This window comes from Phocoena phocoena, chromosome 11 (genome assembly GCF_963924675.1).
Source record: "Phocoena phocoena chromosome 11, mPhoPho1.1, whole genome shotgun sequence".
Classification (NCBI taxonomy): domain Eukaryota; kingdom Metazoa; phylum Chordata; class Mammalia; order Artiodactyla; family Phocoenidae; genus Phocoena; species Phocoena phocoena.
Window position 1 is genome coordinate 38,798,168 of NC_089229.1, and position 12,928 is coordinate 38,811,095.

The following is a 12,928-nucleotide window of genomic DNA, read 5'->3' on the forward strand; positions in this document are numbered from 1 at the left end:
ATCTCTAAGAATAGAATCAGGAATGGTGAAGCTTAGAGTTATGTGAATTTTGTGAAAATATTTTTCAAGACAGTGAAAAGAGGGCTTTTAAGAGTTGTGAAATGGAGCAAGACTAGGAAGAAGGAAATAACTGATGGCATAGCCCTTAATTTACATGTACATTTGTTAAAAATGGTCTTCTACTGTAACCAGCAGAATTCTAATACCCATTATTAAGCGTATAGTTTTAGAAGAGGTAATGTTGATCACTAGATGCCCATTTGAGTTTTCTGAAAACAAGTTTTGTGTTGACCTATCTTTACTTCCTTTTTTGACAAGGTTGGTAAGTTCAAATGAGGGAAATGTTGCAAACCTAGTGTAGCTTGATTTTGTAGTACAGCACTTGGACAGGCTCTTGTTAGATCTTTGCGGTTAACATGACAAAAATCTGACATGAATATTAGCAGGATTGGATGGATTAACCGCTGGATGAACCACTGTATACATGTCAGTCTACTGATTAATCACTCAGTGTCAACCCAGAGGAAGGACTAAAGTGTAGTGGTCCTTGTGTTCTTGACCCTATCTTATTCAACATTTTAGTAGATTAAACTGTAGAAGCTGAGAGAGAACTCTAAAAGTGTGAAGTAGTAGGTTTTAAACAGTAAAATGAAAAGATAATGGATATTAATGTAAAATTCTGCATTAAAATATTGATGGCTATAGGTTGGTAGAGACCATCTTTGACAAACATGAGAAAAATGTTGCTTGAAAGTTTAAAAGGAAGCCCAGGGTCTGACAACAGTATAATCGTTTTAAAATGTACTAATTCACTATAAAGCTAAATTAATATTTAGTCTAGATTTTTAAAAAAATCCGTTCCTTTACACTGTTAGATCACATCTGCAGAACTGTGTCTAGTTCTGCAGTTTGAGATTTGTCTACTGTTTCGGCAGATCTTACCAGTTACAGCCTTTTTTTGATTACTCACTGGTGGAATGGCTTTGTATAATAAAATTATTTCTACTGAGGAAAACCTATATTCCAGTCCTTTTTCTAGATTTGTTAACAAATGTATACATAATTATATACACACAGTTGCAGTTCTTCATATATCTTAAGACCCCCCCAAATCATCAGCTCAACTATTTTCTTTTGAGCCTCTCGAAAAAAAAAAAGGAGCCAGTTTTCAAAGCCACATACTTAGCCGTGGTATTAGGAGAGCCACTAGTAGTAAAGTGGTAGAAGGACCTCTTGCACATGTTAGTTAGGATTCTTTGTTTTAAGTAAGAAAAGCCCATTGGAACTAGCCTAAATAAAGTAATTCACTGTAAGATTATAGAGATGTCTTACAGAATCTGGGCTTCTGGAATGAATTAGAGCCAGGAAGTATATGCAACCCGGGAAGTCTTCTAAGTTTCTCATCATTGTTTCCACCAAATCCACTTAATTCTTTTTTACAGCAAACTAGACTTCTTGTTTTCCCAGTTCTGCAGGCAAAATAAAAGGGCACCAACAATTTCAGAATTTGTATCTGGTCTAGATATCCAGAGAGATTGATCTCCTTCTCAGTTCTAATTCCAGATTCCCAGGAAAGGGACCAATTGATCCACCTTAGGTTATTCATATATCATCTGAGGTCATAAACAGTAGCTGGTGGGGTTGGGTGCCTCTGAGCAAACATACCTACTCTGTCATTCTAAATAATGTATTATGAGGAAATGAGGAAGACAAAGCTGGAATTAATAAGTGAGTTCAGGGCTTCCCTGGTGGCGCAGTGGTTGAGAGTCCGCCTGCCGATGCAGGGGACGCGGGTTCGTGCCCCGGTCCGGGAGGATCCCACATGCCGCGGAGCGGCTAGGCCCGTGAGCCATGGCCGCTGAGCCTGCGCGTCCGGAGCCTGTGCTCCGCAACGGAAGAGGCCACAACATTGAGAGGCCCGCGTAACGCAAAAAAAAAAAAAAAAAAAAAAAATAAGTGAGTTCATAAAGAAGCAAATATCGATTGTATAAATGCACAATCTATAAAAATGAAAAAGCATAAATAAACGTTAAATCTTAAATCAGCCGTTCTCAAACCTTTCTGTTTCAAGGCCCTCTTTATACTCTTAAAACTTGAGAACAGACTGCACCAACAGGGCAAGTAAAACTGGGGAAATCTGAATAAGATAGATGGATTATATATCAATGTCAATGTCATGGATATAATATTACTGTACACAGTTTTCACAAAATTTTACCGTTAAGAGAAACTGCAAAGGAATATCTCTATTATTTCTTACAACTACCTGTGAATCTGTAATTAACTTAATAAAATAATATTAAAAATTTTGTTTATTATTTTTTGTCTATTATTATTTTAATGTAAAAAAATAGTGAAGAACCCAAAGACCTTTTTTGTTTATGTTGGCTGTCTTCCAGTATTTAACAAATTCGAAAGTAAAGCGCAAAAATTTTATTTATTTAAAAATAATAACTCATATGCCAATGTAAATAACATGTTCGTTGGTTTTGTTTTTTGTTTTTTGTTTTTTTTTTTGTGATACGCTGGCCTCTCACTTTTGTGGCCTTTCCCGTTGCGGAGCACAGGCTCCAGACGCGCAGGCTCAGAGGCCATGGCTCATGGGCCCAGCCGCTCCGCGGCATGTGGGATCTTCCCGGACCGGGGCACGAACCCATGTCCCCTGCATCAGCAGGTGGACTCTCAACCTCTGCGCCACCAGGGAAGCTAAATAACATGTTTATGAAAGATAAGCATTTTTCAAGTCAAAAAATTTAAGAAGGGCATTGTTTTACATTTTGAAGATTTTTTTTTTTTTTTTGCGGTACGCGGGCCTCTCACCATTGCGGCCTCTCCCAGTGCGGAGCACAGGCTCCAGACACGCAGCTCAGCGGCCATGGCTCACGGGCCCAGCCGCTCCGCGGCATGTAGGATCCTCCCAGACCGGAGCACGAACCCGTGTCCCCTGCATCGGCAGGTGGACTCTCAACCACTGCGCCACCAGGGAAGCCCCTGCAGATTTTAATGTCTTGCTTAATAGAAGATAAATGGATTCTCGTAACTATTTCTGCACATAGTCTGTTGTGATTTCACATATTTAGCTTCTGAAAAATTCCACCATACACTTGTGAGAGAATGAGAGTATTAACCTTGCCAGACTTCCTGTAAGGGTTTCAGAGAACCTCTGAGCTAAATAAGTGAAGGGATATACACAATACCATGCTCATGGTTTGGAAGATTTTCTGTTGTAAAGAAGTTAATTCCAAACCAATCACAGATTCAACACAAGCTGAACCAGAATCCTAGTTGTGTGTGTGTGTGTGTGTGTGTGTGTGTGTGTGTGTGTGTGTGAAAAATGACAATCTGATATATAAATGAAAAAGGCCAGATATAGCCAGGTTAATCTTTAAGAACAAAAAGGTGAGAGGGGAGGGACAGATTGGGAGTTTGGGATTGACATGTACACACTGCTATATTTAAAATAGGTCATCGACAAGGACCCTACTGTACAGCACAGGGAACTCTGCTCAATACTGTATAAAAACCTAAATGGGAAAAGAATTTGAAAAAGAATAGATACATGTATATATATAACTGAATCTCTTTGCTGTACACCTGAAACTAACGAACATTGTTAATCAACCCTACTCTGATATAAAATAAAAATTAAAAAAAAGAACAGAAAGGTGAGAGGACTTATTTACTCTGATGGAAAATAAATGGAACTCAGTCAACCTATCCATATGGAAAAAGAGTTGACACCCTATACTTTGCACCATACACAAAGATCAATTTGAGATGGATTGTAGATCTAAATGTGAAATATATAATAATAGATATTGAAGAAGGTAACATATGAAGATATCTTTATAAACTTCAGGTAGGGAAAATATGTTTAAACAGGACACAAATATTATTAACCATAAAAGAAAAGACTGATTAATTGGAGTGCATTAAAATGAAGAATTTCTGTCCCTCAAAAGATAGCATTAAGAGAAGTAAGCTTCAAAATGGGAAGATATTTGTCTCACATACAGCTGACATAGGGCTTACATTCAGGGGTCTGTATGTGTGTGTATGTATGTATTAAACTACAAATGAGTAAGAAAAAATCCACAATCAGGCACATCACAAAAGGAAATATTCAAATGGTGATAAATGTTCACCATTAATATTCAAATGATATTAAATGACAAAAACTTATTCAGTATCGTTCATCAGAGAAATGCAAGTTAAGGTCACAGTAAGGTGTTAGTACATATCCACCAGAATGGCTAAAATTTAAAAGACTGATAATACTAACTGCTGAGAAGGATGTGGAGAAACAAGAATTCTTATACACTGCTGGTATAAGAAGTATGTGAGATTTCAAATGAATTCAAATATTTTTAAAAGTTATCTCTTTTGCTAGGTTAGACATGTATAATACTAATGGAAACATTTACTCTGGATTACTACATCTTTTTTAATAAATTTTTTTAATTAAAAATTTTAAAAAAATATTTGGCTGCCTTGGGTCTTCGTTGCTGCACCTGGGCTTTCTCTAGTTGTGGCGAGCAGGGGCTACTCTTGGTTGTGGTGCATGGGCTTCTCATTGTGATGGCTTTTCTTGTTGTGGAACATGGGCTCTAGGCGTGCAGGCTTCAGTAGTTGTGGCACGTAGGCTCTAGAGCACAGGCTCAGTAGTTGTGACACATGGGCTTAGTTGCTCTGCAGCATGTGGGATCTTCCCAGACAAGGGATTGAACTCGTGTCCCCTGCATTGGCAGGTGGATTCTTAACCACTGTGCCACCAGGGAAGTCTCTGGATTACTACATCTTTTAAAGCTGAAATTTCACAAGAGACTGCTGAGGCTCCTTATTAAACTGATTCATTATAAAACTGTTAGAATTTACATTTGTAGAGGGCAGAGATTCTCTTATACTGATTAGTTGGTGATTGAACTATGAGTATTTCATGAATTTAACAATGTTTGTTGAGTTCTTTGTATGTGCCAGGCTTGGTACTAGGAGCTAAGGAATATAGACAAACTTTTGTTCACATTAATCGAATGATCAATCAGTGTTGAGTCTTTTGAAGGAAAAGCATAAAATATTGTATATGTCAAATATATTTCATTTAAAAATACATAATAAAGGGAACGAAAGGTTTTGAGAGTTTGGATGGGATCTCTGTGGAAGTGATGGTTGAACTGAAAGCTGAAGGATGAATTGGTATGACTTGGTAAAGTTGGTAGAGAGTGGAGGGGTAGAATCTTGAGGAATAGGTTCTGGACAAAGGAAACAACATATAAAAGCCCTTCATAGGAAGGAGGGAGGGAGCAAGGCCCAAGGAAGAACCCAGTGGAAGTGTGACCAGAGCACACTGATGAGAAGAATGGTACCACAAGAGGTATAGAGAGGTAGGTCGAGGTCAGATCTAGTAGGACCCAGTAAGTCCTATTAAATCCATTTCATACTGAGAGCTCTGGAAATGCATTGGAGATATTTAATTGCCTTAATATAATGAGATTTGCATTTTTAAGAGACAACTGCTGCCTATAGAAAAGATTGAGGTGTGGGGGAGGAGGGAAGAGGGAGTTCTACCAGGAGGCCAATTCCAGAGGCTATTGCAGTAGTTCAGACAACAGATCTTTCCTCAGATGGCTCTTCAGTTGAACACTGGTATTTTACAAGATGTTAAAAGGTATTCTAGGTGGGAGAGGGTGTAAGAATTCTGTGGTTTGTATGTTTGAGATGATTCTTAAAACGAAGGTAAGGTAGAATTTTTCACAGTCTTCAAAATGTGCTGAAGGAGGCGAGTGAGGAAGGAGCTGAACCCAGGTGATGGAAATGCAATCAGGGTTTATGGGCCTGAAGGAGGTTTAGTTTTAGGAAATGGAGTATAGCCTGTGAAGGAAGATTGGGAGGATGCGTGGTGGCAAGCCCAGAAGTATAGACTTGGTGTATAAATTGGTAAAGAATATAACACTGGGGGCTTCCCTGGTGGCGCAGTGGCTGAGAGTCTGCCTGCCAATGCAGGGGACACGGGTTCGTGTCCCGGTCCGGGAAGATCCCACATGCCGCGGAGCGGCTGGGCCCGTGAGCCATGGCTGCTGAGCCTGCGCGTCCGGAGCCTGTGCTCCGCAACCAGAGAGGCCACAACAGTGAGAGGCCTGCACACTGCAAAAAAAAAAAAAAGAATATAACACTGGAGTGAATGAATTAAGGTCTATTGGAGGAAATTTATTTGATAGTTATGGAAAATAGCAGCTTCGAAGCCATTTCAGTAGTTCAGCTCAGAGATGAAAATATTCCTTCCAGTCTCCCTTTGATTTTATTTGATACTGTAGGTTTCCTATTTACCAAGAAAGAGTTGGGTTTTGGATCCGTATTTTATCATTTTTATCTTTAGAATTCTTTGCTAATGTTACAAAGTGAGTTTTATTAGACATTGTAAGAAGTTAGGAATTGATACATTTTTTTCTGCTTTCCAAGTCAGTAATATTAACTTTCTTAGACACTAGCTACATTTTCTGTTGTAATAGAGTTGCATATACTGAATACTAAATTGAGAAATTTTTAAATAATTTGAACTGGTAGTATTCAGCTTTGTACAATGACTAACCCTCAAAATTGGAGGGTTGTTTTTTTATTCATATGTTCTAATGCATTAACTCTCATATGTTCTAATGCATTAACTCTCTTTTTTTAGGAGTGGAGTTCATAGTGGAGTAAACAAGATTTAAAGTATTTTAATTTTGTGTAGCTCTTAGAAAGATCAGAAAAAAATTTTTTAGGACAAAGTAATTAATGGATATTATATTTTGAAATATACCTTGAAGGTTCATTTTAATTGTTGTCATGGTTATTCCATCCAGTTCTATTTGAGTTGGGTCTTTTAGACTAACTCACATAGGCCCTTTTCTCACCCAGTAAGCTCCTCTCCCCTTTAGTCCCACCCAAATGATAAATATGATTCGTTGTCAGTTTACAAAATGATTCCTCCCCTTTTTATTGTGAAAATGATATGACATTAAACAGAGGCTATGGTTAGGGCATAGAACTTTTAGTTTGTAACAGGTTCTTTTAAAAAGTGTGGGAATTCACATCTCTCCATCTTCAGAGGGACTGATCTCATGGGAATAATAAATAGTAAACGTAAATAATAATGTTTAACTATATAATAAACACTGTTTTAGGCAGTTGTATTGTCTCACAACAATCATATGAGGTAAATATTTTTAATCTTATTTTTCTTTTATACCAATGAAGAAAATGAGATGCAGTTGTGACTCCAAAGTCAAAACAAAGCTTATACATTGCAGAACTGGGAGTTGGATCTGGGTAGTTTGACTCAACATTATTCTCATAAACACTGTGTTATAGTGCCTCTGGGCTACTTGAATCACCAGATTCTACCTCTCTTGGTATCCTAAAGAATCCCTGGAGCTAATTATAGTTCAGTAGATAGGCTAGAGCAGATCTGGTAGATCAGTTATCTAAAGTGTACCAGTGGGGTATGTCAAGAAGCTTCCTTTATACAGCCAGGGAACACCAAGGTTTGCTTTTGCCAGCTAATATTCTCTACTGTCCCAGAGCTTGCTGTTTATGATTGTAGGTGCTATTAGACAAGAATTGTAGGACCCTGACTGATAAGTGGTATAGTTAATTTTTGAATTATCAGTCCTTGGTTCTAAATAACTTTACCTGAAGTATAGTAACTGAACATATAATGACTAAAGCGTAACACAGAACTAACAGGTCACTGGTTTATATTAGTATTTTATGATTCTGTTAAGTTCTTTAAGATGTTCCTTTTGTCAAGACATCATGTAAAAAGCCTCATTAAATGCTTTTGTCTCATTTTCAATTTACATGAATGGGATCATATACCTGCTTTTCTGCTAGCTTCTGCTCTTCTATTAAGTCATTTTTTCCATTACTAAAAGCTTGTTTGTTTTCACTGGATAATCTGATTCCAAGTTTAGAACTTCTGCGTTTTACAGAACTGTGGATGACAGGGAGGTAAAAAACAAAAAAAGACTACAAGAAAAGCCGTTACTAGTTTCATTAGAAAATTCAAAGGCATCTGTTGTTTTCTGTTATTAACTGTTGTCTTCCTATTTTGGAATAAAAGTAAAACTAGACCCTAGTTTAGGTATGGCAGTTATCATTGATACTTACAGTACCACAAGCATTATGCTCTTTGAAGATTTGGAATAGTTAAATACAGTGCTTTGGATCATCATCCTGTTTTAAATTGAAGTAAATTTTAGGAAAGATTCTACTCTTTACTCTGCAAGACACTGTAAAATTTAACATTGTTTAAAGAAAGCTTTATATAGGAGAAATGAATTATGAGTTAGTATCCTAACTAAACATTTCCAGTCCCAGAGACCCATTTATATGAAGAAGCCTTCTATTCTTTCAGATATTTACTGTAGCAAGTAGTCTGATTGCTCCTGAGGCTAATAGTGGAGATCACTCCCTTTAAAATGCTATGAACCCTTATTAACCAATACACCATAGAGTATAGCAGTCTTCCAATTTTTAAAGAAAATAGATTTATTTTTATATACAGTAATAAAATGAGGTTAAGTCAGCCATTAGTGAAAGTAGACAGTAGTAGAATAAAGGTGCTTGCTCTATTTACCAATTTCTTGTTTTCATCTCCTCCCAAGGAAATATTCTGTACTTTAAAATTTTTATTGTAAACTTGATAATCTTTTTTGTTAGTACAGGCTGAATATCTTTGGACACTCATAATTTTTCCCTCCAATTTTGAAGGTAAATTTTATGTTGTTAGCTGTCTTTGAAAGCTAAAGTATGTTTATCATAAATGAAGAATCATGAGCAATGAGTTCCAGTAGAACTAAGAAAAGCATTAGGACTTGTCTTAATTTCTTAGGGTAATTGGGAAGTTTATCAAAAGGCATTTTACTTCTCTTTGTTATCTTTTTCACAAGGGCTGCCTTCTAGATGGCAGCTACACTCCTCCAACCTGCCTCTCTCCTGTACTAATATACTTAGAGACCTTGAGTGAGAGGAGCCAGAGAATTATTTTAACCTATATTTACATATTAATGAAATACATTTTAAAATTGAATTATGCATGAATAAAAATAAACTTAGATAATTTATGAAGTATAATCAGTCTTATATACAATAAGCAATGAAAAGCCATCTGATTATTTTCTATTGATATTTGCTAAATGTTCACTTTTTTTAGTTTTTTTTTTCTTTTTAATTTTGTTATACATAAGCCCTATAGAGAACTTGGAAATACTGAAAAAAGAAGAAAACAGAGAGAGAGAGAGAAAAGGAAAAAAAAAGGTAGTCCCTTTACTCTATGTTAATGAATTTCCTTGCAGTCCCTCTGCCTTGCATAGGTGTATGTCTGTGTTTGTGTGTATTTTTTATATACTCTCAATTGTACTGTTGATACATTCCAGCACTCAACTGTTGTTACCATTAGTGTATATTATTAAGCTCTAGTGGTGCTATCTTTAGATTAGTGGGCTTTTCAATTTTATTTTGTTAGAATATTTACATAGAAATTTGCAGAATGACCTGTAAAAATTGTTTGATGGGTTTTAAGTATACCAAGCAGGAATATAATAGCTGTAGTAAAACATGAATAGAATTAGTGAAGAAAGGTTATTTTGGTAACATGGCAGCTGGAAGAAAGATTAGCCAAGCCATCTGTGAATTGAATTACAGCATAACGTGTTAAAGTGGATTTTCAAACATGAATTTTTGCTATTTTAGGTTTTGGAAATGTTTTTGTATTTGTGTTTAAACTTGGGTGGTCTTGGTATTCACTTCAAGTAAAGTGAAGATGCTTCGATGTGTCTTGAAGAATTAAACAATAGTTCTTTTTTCACCTTGCTTTCTGCTTTACATCTATACCACACTTTTTATTTGGCCCTTTTAAGTATCTAGAGGTATTTGCCTTTCAAAAAGCTGAGTATGAAGCAAGTGAAGTCTGCAGATATTTTCAAGTTTATTAAACAGCCAATTGCTTAATAAAATGTTATATTGTAGAGTAGTGTAGGTTTTAAAAAAATAGAGAGCTAGTAAAATATAGAAGGAAGAACTTGTACAATTGGAGTCCTTTCCCCTTCAGAGTCTGCTGAGTAAGGATAATAATATTCTGTAGCAGGGTTCTGGGAAGATGAAATGAGGTAGTGTAAATGAAAGTACCTAGTACAGCCTTTCCTACCAAAGGGGAAAGGGAGCTAATATTTGCATAACTGCTGTTTCAGACCTTTCGTTAGGTGTTGGAGGACAAATAGAAAGTACCTGCCTTTGAGTTTATATCTAATTGTGGGTCCATAATGAATGTATCTGATATGACTTTAGTCATTTAGAACATTTACTCTGTTTAATTAAGCACTACATATAAATGGAATCATTTTATTCTATTCTAGCAGAATTGGGACGAAAGGGAAGAACTTTTACATAAAGGTAATTACTTTCCTGCTTGTAGATGATATACACCAGCAGATTTTCAGGGGAAAAAGTCTAATGTGTGGGTGGAAAGGCAGAGTTACTGAGTAGAGGAGAAAGTGTGTCAGCTAGACAGTAATAGTTGTGTAGTGTGGTTTCACACACATTCTTTTGAAGAGCTGTGAATTCATGATTGTATTTACCTTCATTTTCTTGAAGGATTAACTGTAATAGCAAAAAGGATAAAATACAGCATATACACATGAAACTGGAAAACAAGATATGGGCTTAAATTATCAAGGTCCAGTGGACTTAAATTATCAAGGTCCACACTGTGGTATTTAGAATAATACAAAAATTTAAGTTCTGCTTGACTGATGCTTTGGTAGAACCGGTTAAAAATTACTTTATAAGGTTAACAGCATGGAAGCAAACTTTCAAAAAAAGAGTAAGTTACTTTGAAAGTTCAACCTCCATATTTTACCTCTGAAAGCTGTCTTTTTAAAAATAAATTTATTTTATTTATTTTTGACTGTGTTGGGTCTTCGTTACTGTGCGCGGGCTTTCTCTAGTTGCGGCGAGGGGGGCTCCTCTTCGTTGTGGTGCGTGGACTTCTCGTCGTGGTGGCTTCTCTTGTTGTGGAGCACGGGCTCTACGCGGCAGGCTTCAGTAGTTTTGACTTGTGGGCTCTAGAGCGCAGGCTCAGTAGTTGTGGCACACAGGCTTAGTTGCTCCGCGGTATGTGGGATCTTCCTGGACCAGGGATTGAACCCGTGTCCCCTGCATTGGCAGGTGGATTCTTAACCACTGCGCCACCAGGGAAGCCCCGAAAACTGTCTTTTTTGTATCAGGTAAATAAATGCTTGTTGAATTGAATTTTATAATTTAGAATAAGAATCTCATACTCTTTTTTTTCAATTTAGGAATCAAAGATTTCAAAAACCTAGCATTTGCTAGAAAAATTGGACCAGCTGTGAGGATTAGATGAAATACTATATAAAAATGAGGTATAAAATGCAATACTAATAAAAGGGCTTAAGAGGAAATGTCAGTGTTTCTAAACATTGGTATTGATATTATCAGTAACAGCTGAAGCTCAGAGGAAATGTGTTTTTCGATAGAGAACACTAATTATAGACTTGAAATCCACTTTGAATTTTATATCTCTCTTATAGGAATTATCATGAGTATAAAGTAGATGACACTCTAAGTTGAACAAAGTTGTTAGGGAAAAAGATCCCAAATCTAACTAGACCTATCAGGATCAGCTGACTTTTGTAGTATCTTCCCTTTGCTCATCAATATTCTAGCTGCACTTCCTTCACACCTTTAATTATCTAAGCTTTTTCATACCTCTAGTCCCTGTACATTTTCCCTTTGTCTGAAACAGTCTCTCTACCCTTTGGCTAACTCATTCATTAAGCTTTGTGACTTTCTGAAGCAAACCTTCGCTGATTCCCTGTCTTATTCTCCTCAAACGTATCTTTCCCTGTTACCACCCTGTTCTTTCATATCTCTTCTTTTAGGGTGTAATTATGCATTTATTTATTTATCTACCAGTGAAGCCCAAGCATTTATCTTAGTGCTTGACTCATAGTGAATTCTCAGTAAGTAATTGTTGAATGATTTAACTTTAAAATTCAGTAGCTTCTCTTTGGATTTAAATCCAATTTTTACTTTGCTTCTTTTTCTCTTTCTCACTGTCTTTCTTTTTTGGCAGATTCAGATAGTAAATAGCTGTTATTATTACTGCTTGGTAGTATTTACCTTTAAGAGAGCTATGCAATTGTCCTATGCTTTTTTTTTTCTTTTTTACAATGTATACATATATTAAATATTACAATTTTATATGTCGATCATATCTCAGTATAGCTGAAAAAACCAAATATTTTTAAATAAAATAATTTAAAATGAAAATGTTTTTGACAGTGAGAACACTACAAATCAAAAGTTCTGGAAACTGTTCCAGGGGGACATTTCTAGTCTTAAATGTATGTATTAGATAAGAAGAGAGGATGAAATTTTATAATCACAAAATTGAAAGTCTAAATAAAATGAACAATATTTTAGCAAAACCTATAAAAACTGACCCAAGAAAAATAGAATATACACTAATTGTTAAAGTAATTAAATCAGTGGTTAAAACCCATTCTGGGGGTGGGTGAATCCCTGGGGCAGATTGTCTTATAGGCATATTCTACCAAACCCTCAAGAATAAATAATTTCAATCTTATTCAAAAGGTTTTGGGTTTTTATTTTTGTTTGTTTGTTTTTAAATTTATTTACTTTTATATTTTTTTATTTTTTGGCTGTGTTGGGTTTTCGTTTCTGTGCGAGGGCTTTCTCTAGTTGTGGCAAGCGGGGGCCACCCTTCATCGCGGTGCGCGGACCTCTCACTGTGGTGACCTCTCTTATTGCGGAGCACAGGCTTCAGACACGCAGGCTCAGTAGTTGTAGCTCACGGGCCTAGTTGTTCCGCGGCATGTGGGGTCCTCCCATACCAGGCCTCGAACCCGTG

The 12,928-nt window shown here is 36.4% G+C and overlaps 1 protein-coding gene across 3 annotated transcripts in view; it reads left to right on the forward strand.

Moving 5' to 3' along the window:
• The window catches only part of PPP1R12A (protein phosphatase 1 regulatory subunit 12A), a 150,112-nt gene that overhangs the window by 16,393 nt on the left and 120,791 nt on the right, over positions 1 to 12,928 (forward strand). The gene's annotated exons all lie outside the window — the stretch shown is intronic.